This window comes from Hyla sarda, chromosome 1 (genome assembly GCF_029499605.1).
Source record: "Hyla sarda isolate aHylSar1 chromosome 1, aHylSar1.hap1, whole genome shotgun sequence".
Taxonomy (NCBI): Eukaryota; Metazoa; Chordata; class Amphibia; order Anura; family Hylidae; genus Hyla; species Hyla sarda.
This window is the reverse complement of record NC_079189.1, coordinates 473,930,069-473,948,234: the sequence shown is the minus strand read 5'-3', so window position 1 is coordinate 473,948,234 and position 18,166 is coordinate 473,930,069. Positions and strand designations below refer to the sequence as shown.

General features: G+C 42.6%; 1 long non-coding RNA gene across 1 annotated transcript in view; it reads right to left on the bottom strand.

Moving 5' to 3' along the window:
* Positions 1-13,947, bottom strand: part of LOC130309982 (uncharacterized) — a 59,337-nt gene extending 45,390 nt beyond the window's left edge. The window contains exon 1 of the long non-coding RNA XR_008858556.1: positions 13,663-13,947. This is a non-coding gene — a long non-coding RNA (uncharacterized LOC130309982). The remainder of the gene's footprint in view (positions 1-13,662) is intronic.
* Positions 13,948-18,166: the final 4,219 nt, after the last annotated feature.

Sequence of the window (18,166 nt, the reverse complement as noted above, 5' to 3'; positions counted from 1 at the left end):
TGCGTTGAGGACCATCGCCGCATCTCTTCGGGGAACCAGAATCTGATTATATCGATCACCAGAGACAGGATCCAAAGAATTTTGGTACAACAGCCCTTTTTGCACACGGGTTGGTAACTTTTTGGTTGGTAACTTTTTGCAGAAGGTAGTCCAACAGATCCCCCATGACTCGACTTTCGTTTTGAAGAGTCTTCCAGGTGTATAGGTCTTCTTTAACCTTTTCGGACCTGGGTTCACCGTCCATGAGGACGGTCACAACATTCTGGTTCATGGACCATTGATAAAATGGGGGCACCTCCACATCTTCCAACACGTCTTCGACGGTGGGCTCTTCGCCGGGGGTTATCCGAGACAGTACATCGGCATTGACATTCGACTTGCCGCTTCTGTACTTGATGGTAAAACTGTAATTGGCTAATCTTGAAGCCCGAAACTGTTCGATTGCACCCAACTTGGCAGTGCTCAGGTGGGCCAATGGGTTATTATCCATGTAGATAATAAAAGGCATGGCAGACCGATAGTCTTTGAATTTTTCGGTCACGGCCCATACCAGGGCAAGAAATTTCAACTTGAATGAGCTGTAATTAGAATCGTTCTTTTCTGCTCCTCGCGGGTTATGACTGGACTTCCTGGACTTGGGACAGGACAGCTCCCAGACCATCAAAACTGGCATCAGTATATAGCCGGAATGGCTGACTGAAGTCTGGATATGCCAAGATGGGTGGTTCTGTCAGCAGACGTTTAAGAGCTCAGAACGCTGTCTCTTGCTCGTCGGCCCATTCAACAGGTAGTCTTCCATTGTAGTTCTCCTTCGCCATACCCTGTAGGAGAGTGGTGAGTGGTTTTGCAATTTGGGCAAAGTGTGGAATGAAGCGGCGGTAGTAGCTGGCAAATCCCAGGAAGCTCCTGACATCTTTCACCATGCGCTGGGTAGGCCAGTTGTTGACAGCTTCCACAATTTCAGGATTGGGCTGAACTCCCTCTGCGCTGACAACATGACCCAAGTAATGGACCTGGCGTTTAAGCAAGTGACACTTTGATGGTTTGATCTTCAGCCCATGCTTGATCAAGACTTGAAAGAAGTCTAACAGATGACTGATGTGTTCCTGGTAAGATTTAGAATACATGATGACATCATCCAGGTACAACAAGACGCTTTGGAAATTCAAATGACCCAGGCACCTTTCCATCAGACCCTGGAACGTAGAAGGGGCATTACATAGCCAGAATGGCATACTTCTCCCGATTCTCCATGGCCATGGGCACTTGCCAGTATCTGCTGGTCAAATCCAGTGTGGAGAAGTAAGCAGCAGACCCGAGTGCCGTAAGCGACTCCTCGATCCTTGCCAAAGGATAAGCGTCCTTATTTGTGACATTATTTAGCTTCCTGTAGTCGACACAGAACCGGATGGTTCCATCTTGCTTTTTGACCAGTACAAGTGGTGCCGCCCAGGGATTCTGACTTTCTTGTATTACATCCGCCTTTTTCATGTCAGTCAACTTCTTCTTCACAGTCTGGTACATGCCTGACGCGACCGTGCGGTGCCTTTCCTTGATAGGCGGGCTGTCGCCTGTGAGGATATGGTGCTGGATCATCGAAGTCTTCCCGAAGTCTATGGGGGGTTTGCTGAAAGCTTTGTGATACCTTTTGGCTACATTGATGACTCCATTGACCTGGTCCCTTGGGGTAGTGTCATCCCCAACCTTGAGCTGTGCCCACCAAGGTTCTAGGGGGGTTAGCATTGGATCAATCCGAAACTCGAGCTGCACGCTGTCGGCCACCAGTCATTCTGTCACAATGTCTTTCGGCTTTAGCAGGTACAACTGAGCCACTGGAGTGTATTTGGGTAAGACAGTAGCAGAATCAGACAGGTTTACTAAGTGCACCGGGACTCTCCCGTTGGTGACAGTGACGAGACTTCTCGCAGCTATGACAAGAGGATTATCTTCTAATTGCATAGGTTCCAGCAAGGCCTGATAGTTCCTATTCTTGACTCCGGGACGTGCATGGCACCAGATGATGGTTTCAGTGTTGGGTTATAAGGTCACCGACCTGATATCTTGAAATCGTACTCTGCAGATTTTACCTTGCTTATTTGCAAACATCTGCTCCGCATGTAGAACTTTCAAGTGGTGCTGCACAGCCCGCTGGTCTGAAGGGGACATATGCGGAAGAGAGGCATACAAGACATCTAATATCGCAGTGAAAATGTTTTCATAATGTTCATCCCCAATATAAACTCAGCTGACCCCTTATCTGACACATTAGTTACAATCACTCCCTGCCTGGTAAGTACATGTCTGACCCCCAGTATCCATGTCTGGGGACTGGTTGCCCATTACCTGCAACTACTTGGAAATTAACATCAGGCTCACACAATACACAAGCATCCCAATGCTGATAGAAAACACATTTAGATATGGCAGACACTTGTGACCCTGTATCTTTTAATGCCTCTAAAGGTACACTTTCTACAATAACCGTTACAAAGGGGCAGGAGGCGACATAAAGTCTAACTTAGGTCGTTCTGGAGTTGAGCTTGCCGACTTTTCTCCTGAGGGGAGAGAGGTCCTTGACCCCTGAGGGAATTCCATTTAACCCCTTAACGACAAAGGACGTATATTTACGTCCTCCGCGGGCTCCCGCAGTGACCCCACATCATATTGGGTCGGTCCCGGCCGGGACCTGCGGCTAATACAGGACATCACCGATTGCGGTGATGCCCTGTATTAACCCTTCAGACGCGGCGATCAAAATTGACCGCCACGTCTGAAGCGAAAATGAAAGTATCCCAGCTGCTCAGTCGGGCTGTTCGGGACAGCCACAGTGAAATTGCAGCATCCCAAACAGCTTACAGGACACCGGGAGGGCCCTTACCTGCCTCCTCGGTGTCCGATCGGCGAATGACTGCTCCGTGCCTGAGATCCAGGCAGGAGCAGTCAAGCACCGATAACACTGATCACAGACGTGTTAATGCACGCCAGGGATCTGTGTAAAAGATCAGTGTGTGCAGTGTTATAGCTCCCTATGGGAGCTATAACATTGCAAAAAAAAAGTTAAAAAAAAGTGTTAATAAAGATCATTTAACCCCTTCCCTAATAAAAGTTTGAATCACCCCCCTTTTCCCATAAAAAATAAAACAGTGTAAATAAAAATAAACATATGTGGTATCGCCGCGTGCGTAAATGTCCGAACTAAAAAAATATAGCGTTAATTAAACCGCACGGTCAATGGCGTACACGTAAAAAAATAATCTAAAGTCCCAAAAAGCTTATTTTTGGTCACTTTTTATACCATTAAAAAATGAATAAAAAATTATCAAAAGGTCCGATCAAAACAAAAATGGTACTGATAAAAACTTCAGATCACTGCCCTGTATGTTTGAAAATAAAAAAAGTTATAGGGGTCAGAAGAGAACATTTTTAAACGTATAAATTACGACAAAATGAAACCTATATAGGTAGGGTACCAATTTAACCATATGGACCTACAGAATAATGATAAGGTGTCATTTTTACCCAAATATGCACTGCGTACAAACGGAAGCGCCCAAAAGTTACAAAATGGTGTTTTTTCTTCGATTTTGTCGAACAATGATTTTTTTTTCCGTTTCGCCGTGGATTTTTGGGTAAAATGCTATGTCACTGCAAAGTAGAATTGGTGATGCAAAAAATAAGCCATAATATGGATTTTTTAGGTGGAAAATTGAAAGGGTTATGATTTTTAAAAGGTAAGAAGGAAAAAACGAAAATGCAAAAACTGAAAAACCCTGTGTCCTTAACCCCTTAAGGACCCAGCCATTTTACACCTTAGGACCCGGCCATTTTTTGAACATCTGACCACTGTCACTTTAAACATTAATAACTCTGGAATGCTTTTAGTTATGATTCTGATTCCGAGATTGTTTTTTCGTGACATATTCTACTTTAACATAGTGGTAAAATTTTGTGGTAACTTGCATCCTTTCTTGCTGAAAAATCCCAAAATTTGATGAAAAATTTGAAAATTTAGCATTTTTCTAACTTTGAAGCTCTCTGCTTGTAAGGAAAATGGATATTCCAAATATTTTTTTTATTTTATTCACATATACAATATGTCTACTTTATGATTGAATCATAAAATTGATGAGTTTTTACTTTTGGAAGACACCAGAGGGCTTCAAAGTTCAGCAGCAATTTTCCAATTTTTCACAAAATGTTCAAACTCTCTATTTTTCAGGAACCAGTTCAGGTTTGAAGTGGATTTGAAGGGTCTTCATATTAGAAATACCCCATAAATGACCCCATTATAAAAACTGCACCCCCCAAAGTATTCAAAATGACATTCAGTCAGCATTTTAACCCTTTAGGTGTTTCACAGGAATAGCAGCAAAGTGAAGGAGAAAATTCACAATCTTCATTTTTTACACTTGCATTTTCTTGTAGACCCAATTTTTGAATTTTTACAAGGGGTAAAAGGAGAAAATTTATACTTGTATTTGTAGCCCCATTTCTCTCGAGTAAGCACATACCTCATATGTCTATGTAAAGTGTTTGGCGGGCGCAGTAGAGGGCTCAGAAGCGAAGGAGCGACAAGGGGATTTTGGAGAGTACGTTTTTCAGAGATGGTTTTTGGGGGGCAGGTTGCATTTGGGAAGCCCCTATGGTGCCAGAACAGGAAAAAAAAACACATGGCATACCATTTTGAAAACTAGACCTCTTGAGGAACGTAACAAGGAATTAAGTGAGCCTTAATACCCCACAGGTGTTTCACGACTTTTGCATATGTAAAAAGAAAAAAAAAATTTCACTAAAATGTGTGTTTCCCCCCAAATTTCACATTTTGCAAGGGTTAATAGCAGAAAATACCCCCCAAAATTTGTAACCCCATCTCTTCTGAGTATGGAGGTACCCCATAAGTTGACCTGAAGTGCACTACGGGCGAACTACAATGCTCAGAAGAGAAGGAGTCATATTTGGCTTTTTGAGAGCAAATTTTGCTCGGGGGCATGTCGCATTTAGGAAGCCCGTGCCAGGACAGCAAAATAACCTCCACATGGCATACCATTTTGGAAACTAGACCCCTTGAGGAACGTAACAAGGGGTACAGTGAGCATTTACCCCCACTGGTGTCTGTCAGATCTTTGGAACAGTGGGCTGTACAAAAATTTTTATTTGCACAGCCCACTGTTCCAAAGATCTGTCAGACACCAGTGGGGTGTAAATGCTCACTGCACCCCTCATTACATTTCGTGAGGGGTGTAGTTTCCAAAATGGGGTCACATGTGTGGTTTTGTTTTTTTTACGTTTGTCAAAACCGCTGTAACAATCAGCCACCCCTGTGCAAATCACCTCAAATGTACATGGCACACTCTCCCTTCTGGGCCTTGTTGTGCGCCCCCAGAGCACTTTACGCCCACATATGGGGTATCTCCGTACTCGGGAGAAATTGCATTACAAATTTTGGGGGGCTTTTTTCCCTTTTACCTCTTGTCAAAATGAAAAGTATAGGGCAACACCAGCATGTTAGTGTAAAAAAAAATTTTTTTTACACTAACATGCTGGTGTAGACCCCAACTTCCCCTTTTCATAAGGGGTGAAAGGAGAAAAAGCCCCCCAAAATTTGTTAGGCAATTTCTCCCGAGTACGGCGATACCCCATATGTGGCCCTAAACTGTTGCCTTGAAATACGACAGGGCTCCAAAGGGAGAGCGCCATGTGCATTTGAGGCCTGAATTAGGGATTTGCATAGGGGTGGACATAGGTGTATTCTACGCCAGCGATTCCCAAACAGGGTGCCTCCAGCTGTTGCAAAACTCCCAGCATGCTTGGACAGTCAACGGCTGTCCGGCAATACTGGGAGTTGTTGTTTTGCAACAGCTGGAGGCTCCATTTTGGAAACAGTGGCGTACCAGACGTTTTTCATTTTTATTGGGGAGGGGAGGGGGGCTGTGTAGGGGTATGTGTATATGTAGTGTTTTTTACTTATTTTATTTTGTGTTAGTGTAGAGTAGTGTTATTAGGGTACAGTCGCACGGGCGGGCGATTACAGTGAGTTTCCTGTTGCGAGTTTGAGCTGCTGCGCAAAATTTGCTGCATCGCAAACTTGCAGCCTGATACTCACTTTAAGCCCCCTGCCCATGTGAATGTACCCTGTACATTCACAGGGTGGGGAACCTCCAGCTGTTGCAAAACTACAACTCCCAGCATGCACGGTCTATCAGTGCATGCTGGTAGTTATAGTTTTGCAACAGCTGGAGGCACACGGGTTGGGAAACGCTGATTTAGGAAACAGACAATGTGTCCCAACCAGTGTGCCTCCAGTTGTTGCAAAACCACAACCCCCAGCATGCCCAGGCAGCCGAAGGGCATATTGGGAGTAGTGGTTACGCAACAGCTGGAGGAGAACAGTTTGGGGACCACTGTGTAGTGGTGTCCAAGCTGTAGCCCTCCAGATGTTGCAAAACTACAACTCCCAGTATGCCAAAACTGTCCAGGCATGCTGGGAGTTGTAGTTCTGCAACATCTGAAGGGCCAGATGTTACAGAACTACAACTCCCAGCATGCCTGGACAGTAAGGGCATGCTGAGGATGTGTAGTTTTGCAACATCTAGAAGGGCACAGTGGTCTCCAAACTGTGGACCTCCAGATGTTGCAAAACTGCAACTCCCAGCATGCCCAGACGCCAACGGCTGTCTGGGCATGCTGGGAGTTGTAGTTTACAGGGTCCCATTACAGCAATGCATGTCGCTTTACGGCGACGTGCATTGCTGTAAAGGGCCCGACCGCGGCTGAAGATCTACTCACCTGTCGCCGCCGCCGCCATCTTCATCGCCAAGATCCGGGTCTTCAGGGACAAGGTAAGTACCGGGGCCGGTCTTCAGCATTCCCCTGTCCCCCGCCGCATCCTCCGGTCTTCCTCCCGTCATCTCCGGACTTCAAGGGGCCGGGCAGGGCGGGAGGGAGTAACCGCCCCCCCCCTGTGATTGGTCGGTTAACTAACCGACAGATCGCAGGGTATAGGAGGAGGTGGCCGGCTTGCCACCTCGCTCCTATACTCCAGCATGGTCCTGGCTGTCTGTGACAACCGGGATCATGCAAAAATACCGGGCGGTCGGGTCTCAGAGACCCGATCAGCCCGGTATCGCCGCAGATCGCAGGGGCAATTTCCCTTGCGATTTGCGGCGATCGCCGACATGGGGGGCCTACATGGCCCCCCTCGGCATTTGCCCTGGATGCCTGCTGAAGCATTTCAGCAGGCATCCGTTTCTGATCTCTGCCAGGGACGCGGCAGAGACCGGAGAAACACCAGGACGTACTAGTACGTCCTGGGTCCATAAAGCCCAGGGTGCCAGGACGTTTTAGTACGTCCTGGGTCCTTAAGAGGTTTAGGGGTTAAACCCCAGCAGTGCATTTTCCAGTGGCCGGACTTGTTACAGTAAGTAAAGAAGGGCCTGTTACTCCCAGAATACCTAGCGGGTGAAGGAGCACAGAAATTGGGATTACATGGGGCAGGAGCAGAAGGGGATTTTCTAGGCAAGGATTGCTCACAGGAGAGTGGAGCAGGCCAGTGGCGAGCTCCTTGATGGTGTTAGTCAATTGTTTAAGGTCTTGTTTAATGCTCTGTAAGTCTGAAGCTGTAGTGACTGGCATTGTTTCTTGGACTGTGGCCGGGACAATTGAATGGGGCGGTATAGGCCTGACTGTTGCCCTGCAGGCCCCTGAGCAGGTGCAAGGGGGGTTCAAACATCTTTGGACTCTGCCTCAGAATCAATTACTTGGATAGTTAGTCTCTTAAAAGCAGGAAATAACATATTTGGATTTTGGACTGCCAACATTCTCAGTTGGGCCTTGTCCCACTTATTATGGGCTCCATCAATGAATCTGTCCATTAACACTTTGTTGCCCTGCTCGGGAGTTATACCATCTAACTTCTGGACAGTCTCTAGGGTATTCTGTAGGGCTACAGCATATGCTCTCAAGGTCTCATCTAGCTTTTGTCAACTTTCATACAGCCGGAGATGTACCTCTGATGGAGAATGTGACTCAAATACCGGGTACAGTCCTTCAAAGATCTGCTCCATCGTCGCCTTCTCAGATGCATGCCAGGTGCAGACTTCCTCTAGTGCCGGTCCCTGAAGTTAGCAATTGCGCCTGTTGGTTAGGAGGGAAAGAGTAAAAGACACACAAACTCTGGATCCTCTCTTTGTAATCTCTCAGGGTAAAGGGGTCTCCATTGTAGTTAGGAAGGACAGGGTTCCCCATGAATACTGGTGCAGACACTGGGACACCAGAACTGTTGATGTTGACTGCAGGCAAGGGGGACAGGACCCTGGAGACTGGAGCAGGTGACGATGTTGCTGCTAGAGATGAGGGGGTGCTGGCCCGCCCGGTAGATCTGTGGTAATAGGTTCAGACATTCCTTTGCTTTTTGAGTGCGCTGTGGCTTTAAGAAGAATAAGGTATGTTCACCTTTAAGATGATTGCTTAAGTGCAGCAAAATCTTCCCCTGTGCCAAATAGGGTGGGTCTTCGGTTCCTCCTCGCGGTACTGAAGAGGCATCAAGGTTGGGGACTGACGGGGCGGAGCTGCGGCCGCACGCGCTGGAGACACCGGACAGTTCACAATGGCAGATAACAGTCTTTTCTTCACCCCCCACCCCCTCTATTTCACAAGCGCCTCGGATTAAACACTTTTCACTGACAAAGTCCCGTAAAATTTCTGACACAATTTTTGTTTGCATCTGCGTGCGAATTTTACTCTGCAATACTGGACACAGTTCAGTCTGGGGGGTACTTTTGGCATACGGCGCACACCTGTATCCTGTTCGTAGGACGCCAAAAGTTGTGGTGAGGGTGTGATGAGGGCAGATGGAATTACCCGAGGGGCAGATGGCATTAACCCCTTGTGTTTGTGACTCAAGGATGTGGTTTATCCTCTACACCACCCGAAAGAATACCACTGTATCCTGGGCAAATAATGACTCCAAAGTCAAGTTACGGAACAACAGCAGCTTTACTGAGTCAGACAGATGTAACAGTCTATACAGCTTAGCTAGGCCCACGGTGGGGACCAGTGACTTCAGAGACCTTAGGACTTGCTGGGACTTGTAGTGGACATGGACAATATTGATGCAGGCCACACTGACTTGAGCCAGGTTGACTTGGACTGACTTGACTATGGCAGACTATGACTGACTTCACCTCTTCTGTAGCTTACCAGGCTTTGACTTGACCTGTGGGGTAATGAACTTGAGAATCCGTGGCTGCTTGACTGACTTTATGCCTCCTCTGGATTCCAGACACACACCAAGGACTTTACCTCACTGCAACTCAGCATACAAGAGAGTAAGAGCTAAGAGAGTGAGCAAGCTCCTCCCAGGGATTATATGGGGGAGACTAGGAGGATTCCCATAGGTCACCCTTATGTCACATGATCACTGGTACCTCACTGGGTTACAATCACATGACAACAGGTTCATCACATGACAACTGGTCTTAAAGGTATAACACATTTCGGGTATAATACATTATATAGCAGGCATATAAATGAATAGACAATGGAACAGGTGCGAAGGGGAGGGGGGCAGGGGACACTGTATGGAGGCTGCCTGAGAGGGCAGCAAGGGCACAGGGGTGTAACTCCTGTACTGGGCCACCACAATTTTATATGTACCATATCTTTTCGAAAATTAGGTAAACCCAAAAGGAATGGTTTGCTATGTTTGGGTAAATGGACAGGGAATATGGAATCTATCCAGACAGGCTTAAATTCAACCTTTTGTAATATTTCAATGTCATTAATAATCATTATCATTCAATATTCTGTGCAACTACACTGCTCGAAAGAAAACACTCCTGTGAAATCACACTGTCCACTCAGGAAGCAACACTGATTGACAATCAATTTCACATGCTGTTGTGCAAATGGAACAGACAAAAGGTGGAAATTATAGGCAATAAGCAAGACAGACCCAATAAAGGAGTGGTTCTGCAGCTGGTGACCACAGACCACTTCTAAGTTCCTATGCTTCCTGGCTGATGTTTTGGTCACTTTTGAATGCTGAAATTGCTTTCACTCTAGTGGTAGCATGAGATGGAGTCTACAACCCACACAAGTGGCTCAGGTAGTGCAGCTCATCCTGGATGGCGCATTAATGCGAGCTGCAAGCAAGAAGGTTTGCTGTGTCTGTCAGCGTAGTGTCCAGAGCATGGAGGCACTACCAGGAGACAGGCCAGTATATCAGGAGATGTGGAGGAGACCGTAGGAGGGCAACAACCCTGCAGCAGGACCGCTACCTCTGCCTTTGTGCAAGGAGGAGCACTACCAGAGCCCTGCAAAATGACCTCCAGCAGGCCACAAATGTACATGTGTCCACTCAAACAGTCAGAAACAGACTCCATGAGGTTGGAATGAGGGCTCAATGTCCACAGCTGGGGGGTTTGCTTACAGCCCAACACCGTGCAGGACGTTTGGCATTTGCCAGAGAACACCAAGATTGGCAAATTCGCCACTGACGCCCTGTGCTCTTCACAGATGAAAGCAGATTCACACTGAGCACATGTGACAGACATGACAGAGTCTGGAGACACTGTGGAGAACGTTCTGCTGCCTGCAACATCCTCCAGCATGACCTGTTTGGCTGTGGATCAGAAATGGTGTGGGGTGGCATTTCTTTGGGGGGCCGCACAGCCCTCCATGTGCTTGCCAGAGTGCTAGATCTCGTGGCTGGAGTGTGTCAGCAGTTCCTGCATGAGGAAGGCATTGATGCTACGGACTGGCCCACCCGTTCCCCAGACCTGAATCACATTGAGCACATCTGGGACATCATGTCTCCCTCCATCCACCAATGCCACGTTGCAACACAGTCTGTCCAGGAGTTGGCGGATGCTTTAGTCCAGGTCTGGGAGGATATCCCTCAGGACACCATCTGCCACCTCATCAGGAGCATGCCCAGGCATTGTAGGGAGGTGATACAGGTACATGGAGGTCACACACACTACTGAGCCTCATTTTGACTTGTTTTAAGGACATTACATCAGAGTTGGATCAGCCTGTAGTGTGGTTTTCCACTTTGATTTTGAGTGTGACTCCATATCCAGACCTCCATGGGTTGATAAATTTGATTTCCATTGATATTTTTTGTGTGATTTTGATGTCAGCACATTTAACTATGTAAAGACGAAAGTATTTCATACGATTAGTTTATTCATTCATATCTAGGATGTGTTGTCTTAGTGATCCCTTTATTTTTTTGAGCAATGTAGTATTTTAAAGAACAGAGTTTAATAGCTAAAGAAAGGGGCAGCATACCTTACAATTCACTTGTCTTGGCATTTCTGCATTAGGCTCAAACGGAATATTCATTGAAAGAAGAAAGTAGTCCATTACTTCAATGGATATTGTCCAAAAACTATTCTGATTCAGAGCAATATGCTTCTATGTCCATACACCTATGCTAATGCTGGCCGGGTGTCTGGTAAAAGCAGTTTCTGATGTTCAAGGCTATATTGCTATATATTGAGATGCAAAAGTCCATTCTCATAGCTCCAGGATTTGGAAAAACAGAACAATTTTGGAGAGAAATGAGCTAATATGTCTGGCCACAGGAGTACAGAAATGTGATTCTGTTTGCATATAATCACAGCTTTAAATCAAGTAGCAGATATCTCTAATCCAATGTTAGGCGTACAATAACAGTCTCAGCTTCTAACTCACTGGTATAAACTGCATGAATCAGGACAATGGAGAATATTTTTGGAGTGCATATTTTTCCTTGAGAAACAATACAATGTGCTCTAAGAGTTTCTTTAAATCGGACCTGTCACTACTATAAAACTTTGTGATTTGTGTATATCGCTATACTACTGGCAAGAACATTATGGTCTTCAGTGCCAACGAAAACCCCAGGGAAGTCCCAGGAAACTTGGTCAATCAGTAAACTTGGTCAAACAGGATGCATTGGTATCCATTCTAAAACACCAAACAGTATGAGAATGAGAATGAAATTACACAAACAGGTTACATAAAATATTAGATTTGATCATTTATTTATTGAGATGAAATGTTCCAATATCACATATCTGTAAGGGCTCATTCCCATTCACGTCAGGTTCTGTTATATGTAATATAAACAAAAAGAGCAAAGGAAGCCCAAAGAGTCACTTGTACAAAGATAAAATAAATGTATTGGTATACACTAAAATTAGATACACACATAAAGAGGAAAACAATACATCACAAAAAACGGCAAGACCGGATGCCCTGCAGCAGGGGTGGTAGTGTAGGGGTATTGCACATAAACCACTGATCAACCAAATTGCATGAATACAGACACCAATTAATATAATAGCAGCTTAGTATATATGCGGTATAAAAAATGCAAAGTGCAATTTAAATAAGGTGCTGTATGCTGGTAGGTACAGATACTTAAACACCAGCAGTAAAGTGCATAATATTACAAAAAATTAATGTTACACAATACCCACAACAGGATTAGAACAATCACAGAGACATAAAATACAGCATACACAATGGCCAGTCAGTATATTAAAATAATATATAAAACACGTGTGGTTAACTCCCTGTGTGGCTGCTAATGGCGTGCGCCGAGCCGCTGACACCATCCCCGGCGTACGGAGAGACCACGTCACATGACCAAGCCACGTAAATAAATGTCACGTGACCGGAATCACTAAGATGCGATCCCCCGAACGCCCGTGAGAGGCCTAGGCTGGGCACGCGCTCGAGTGACACAGTGAGTAGGATAATGACATCTAGTGGAGGGCGGACAAATTGCAAGCAGATGATAATAAATACTCAATCCAATGAAATGCATCCTCAGGACTGGACAGACATATAAATGTATAATGGTAAATGATAATGGGAACTGTTAAGTGAAATATTGCAAAAATAAGGACATAGGTAGAAGGGATGAGTGAAAGAATAATGAATAAAAAATTAAAATAAGTAAATAATTAATGAAAACTACCAGATATTGAAAAAATATAAAAAAAAATAATAATAATGACAGTGAATTAATAAGGTAAGTGAATGAATGATAAATAAATAATGTATATGAATATAAGTATATGCATACGTGTACTGGAACAACATCAGAAGATAATCTAGGTGAATAAATGGGTATAAGTAAAGGATGAGTAAAATAAGTGTAAGAAAATAAAAAGCAATATATATATATATATATATATATATATATATATATATATATATATATATATATATATAAATTATGTTGTTACACCAACAAAAAACATATAATAGGGTGCATACAAAGGTAAAAATAAAAATGGAAATGATATCTATATGCTAATGTAATAAATAAAAATTGATAAAAATTACTAAATAATATATATATATATATATATATATATATATATACATGGTATATCTTATTATTAATTTCCTCCTTCACACACTTCAATTTTATATTTATTTTATTAGTTTTTTATTTACTTATTACTCATATTTATTTTCCTTATTATTGGGGACTCTGGATCCCATATATTTATCTAGTCACTTAATCCCATTATATGATTATGTGTGGGTCACACAATCATTTCTCACCATAGTGATTATTTTGTAATGTTTCACAAGCATTTTACCCGCCACATATATGCACTTGCCCCCTCTTAACCCGGACTCTATGTGTTTTTTTCTCACCTTATGCTCATTCACTACAACACTCACGTTCTCATTATCACTCCAATATCCTGTTTTTCTTTTTTTCTTTTTGCACCATTCTTCACTTTGTGGCCTTTTTCACTTTGCAGTATTTGGATGTATAATTTATACAGATATATACATAACACATTCACTATTATTTCCTTTCACTTTTGCTTCACACAACTTATTTTTGCACACTCCCTTTTTTGTCCGGTTCTTTCCTCACACCATTATTGTTCATATTGCACATATTGGGGGAGATTTATCAAAACCTGTCCAGAGGAAAAGTTGCCAGTTGCCCATAGCAACCAATCAGATCGCTTCTTTCATTTTGCAGAGGCCTTGTTAAAAATGAAAGAAGCGATCTGATTGGTTGCTATGGGCAACTGGGCAACTTTTCCTCTGGACAGGTTTTGATAAATCTCCCCCATTGTCATTATCGATTTATTATCATTCCTTCCCACACCTTCCCACACTTTTTTATTATCACTCATATCTGTCTGTATATATGTATGCACATAACATATATGTGTTTATGTGTGTATATATATATATATATATATATATATATATATATATATGTATATTTTTATATATATATATATATATATATATATATATAATTAATATTATTTAGTAATTTTTATAATTTTTTATTTATTACATTAGCATTTAGATATCATTTCCACTTTTATTTTTACCTTTGTACGCACCCTATTATATGTTTTTTGTTGGTGTAACAACATCACTTATATATTGCTTTTTATGTTCTTACACTTATTTTACTCATCCTTTACTTATACCCATTTATTCACCTAGATTATCTTCTGATGTTGTTCCAGTACACATATGCATATACTTATATTCATATACATTATTTATTTATTATTCATTCACTTACCTTATTTATTCACTGTCATTTTTTTTATATATATTTTATATTTTTTCAATATCTGGTAGTTTTAATTAATTATTTACTCATTTTTATTTTTTATTCATTATTCTTTCACTCATCCCTTCTACCTATGTCCTTATTTTTGCAATATTTCACTTAACAGTTCCCATTATTGTTTACCATTATACATTTATATGTCTGTCCAGTCCTGAGGATGCATTTCATTGGATTGAGTATTTATTATCATCTGCTTGCAATTTGTCCGCCCTCCACTAGATGTCACTATCCTACTCACTGTGTCACTCGAGCGCGTGCCCAGCCTAGGCCTCTCGCGGGCGTTCGGGGGATCACATCTTAGTGATTCCGGTCACATGACATTTGTTTACGTGGCTTGGTCATGTGACGCGGTCTCTCCGGACGCAGGGGATGGCGTCAGCGGCTCGGCGCACGCCATTAGCAGCCACACAGGGAGATAGCCACACGTGTTTTATGTATTATTTTAATATACTGACTGACCATTGGGTATGCTGTATTATATATGGTCTGATGACTGAGGATGCCTTCACTCCCGGGCGAAGGTCAGCATGCCGAAACGTGCGTTGGAGTGGCGGCATCCCGGTCCCTGCAGTGTCTCTGTGATTGTTCTAATCCTGTTGTGGGTATTGTTTAACATTCATTTTTTGTAATATTATGCACTTTACTGCTGGTGTTTAGGTATCTGTACCTACCAGCATACAGCACCTTATTTAAATTGCACTTTGCATTTTTTATACCGTATATTTACTAACCTGCTATTATATTAATTGGTGTCTGTATTCATGCAATTTGGTTGATCAGTGGTTTATGTGCAATACCCCTACACTACCACCCCTGCCGCAGGGCATCTGGTCTTGGCGTTTTTTGTGATGTATTGTTTTCCTCTTTATGTGTGTATCTAATTTTAGTGTATACCAATACATTTATTTATTTTATCTTTGTACAAGTGACTCTTTGGGCTTCTTTTGCTCTCTTTGTTTATGGTCAATTTTTTGGAGTCACATTTATGGGTTAAATTCTATTAAGGAGGGTGTTATAGTGGGTTATTTGTTCTTCTTTACCACACACTTACTCTCTTCCTGTATCTGTCTGTCTTTTGTTTCTATTCTTCTATTATATGTAAACCTAGCCTGAGTGTTAAAACTATGTGGACCTTTGCTTTCAGTATCTGGCAGAACCACCTTGTGCAGCAATAACTGCATATAAATGTTTTGTAATTGTTGATAAGTCCTGCACATTTTAGCCAAAGAGCTTTAATCCATTATTTTGGATTTTCTCGCATAAACTGTTCACTTCAGGTCCTTCAACAACATTTCAGTCAGATTAAAGGAAACCAATCATCAGATTTTACCCCATATACCGCTTGGCAGCGAAGCCCCCTCTGCTTAATTGATGGGCCGCGTCATCACTCTGCTCACTGAACAGACAGAGCAGAGCAATGACGCGGCCCATCAATGAAGCGGAGGGGGCGTTGCTGCTGGCCAAAGAACAGGACTAGGTGAGAGGAGCTCCTCACCCAGGGGACTACTTACAGGCACGGCGGGGACTAGTTTATAAGTTGATCTCCTCACCATCCCTGGGGGCAGCAGGAGTGTATAAAGATTATATCCTATATAATGCTTTGCCAAGCATTATATAGAGTAAAATCTGATGATTGGTTCCCTATAAAGTCAGTCACTTTGACTTGGCCATTCCAAAACTTCAACTTTAGTCTTCTTTTACCATTCTTTTGCAAAGCAACTTGTGTGCTTAGGGTTGTTGTCTTGCTACATGAACCACATTCTCTTTAAATGAATTTGTTAATCAATTATAGCAAGCCATCCTTGCCGAGATTCCGCAAAAAAGACCAAAACCATGATACTATTACCACGTTTGTTTGACAAATAGTATGATTTTTTTCTATGCTACAATTCAGCCATTTCATTTCTCCAAATATGACTGTCCTCAAAAATCTCTATTTTGGTTTCTCCCATCTAAAAAAAATTGTTCCAACAGCCTTCTGAGGTCAAGAACAATCTCTTCTGTTTATGTTGGAATATCAGACTTTAATAGGTGCCTGTTCTTAAAGGGGTTATCCAGGAATAGAAAAACACAGCTAATTTCTTTCAAAAACAGCTCCACGTCTGTCTCCAGGTTAAGTGTGGTTTCCCAACTTGGCTCCATTCACTTCAATGGAACTAAGCTGCAGTACCACACCCAACCTGGAGACAAACGGCGAGCGGTTTTTGAAAGAGGGTAGCTCTGTTTTTCTATTCCTGGATAACCCCTTCAAAATAAAACAGCTCACCCACTCACACCTAGTGGTCATTCCAGTGATTATCAGATACACAGATGGCGCTGATTGGGTCTTTACATGTTAAATCTGGGCTGATTACTTCCCTGGACTAACTGAAAATCATGTTGGGGGAAATTTAGGTCCAAGTGCATCACATTATATATGATATACTATTTGTTATATACATCTACTACTGAATTTATTGGTTCCCCTGAGGACATCCTTGTGCCTTTTTACTGGCACACGGATAGAAACGCGTTGGGAACAAGGAACAAGTGATATACCACAAGTTAATACCTTTGGTTGTATCTAAGACTAAGTGTGATGTAGAAGTATCATGAGGGAGGAGTCTAACATATCCCTAATACTACTATAGGTTAAGTCCATTTTTTTTTCCCCCGTGTATCCATAAAGGAAAGAATTGGAGTCAACAATAATTTCCCCTACACATCCCTTCCTGTGTTTCACTATTTTCTACTGGTGGATTTTAAAAGGAAAATAATAAATGTTATATTTTAGCGACACCCCTGTACTTTATTAACTTTTCTTTAAGCCAAATTAATGGGAAAATATAGAACATTCTGACAGGTTCACAAACTTTTAAGAACCACTTTATTTCCCCAATAGTTATGTAGCTCCATCAACTTTTGTAGCACTTTACATAGCAGACTATCAGGGTAACAAATTGCAATTACAACAATTACAGAAGATGCTATGGTACACATTGATCCATACATGTTTACAATGTATGAGCAAGATAGAATAGATACAAGAGAGATTGGTTGAGGGTGCCGTTTTTTACTGCGTATTTTCCTACTCATTGTAGTCAATTGGTAGCAAAATCAGCTGTAATACTACTCATTGATTTAATTGAGTAGGAAAATATGGGACAAAATACAGCATGTGTGTCCCTACCCCTAAAGGGGTACTCCACTGGAAAACATTTGTTTTTTAAATCAAATGGTGCCAGAAAGTTAAACAGATTTGTAAATTATGGACAGAATAGATCAGACACTGGCACCAAAGCCCCTATTATGCAATAATGGGAGACATGCACTGACGAACGTTCTGCTTCCAAAATAATGGCTGGATGGCTTGTGTATAGGACTAATGAGGGTGCTCACATTCATAAAGGAAAAGTTTACCTTTTAGAAATCTTCACAGAAGGATATAAGAAAAAAATGGATCACTCACCCCAAGGTATAGTCTTGACAAATCTTTATTCCATTCCGGACATCACAGAACACAATAGGGAGCAAGGTGTGCGGGTGCAGACATGAGGCAGGGTGGACGAA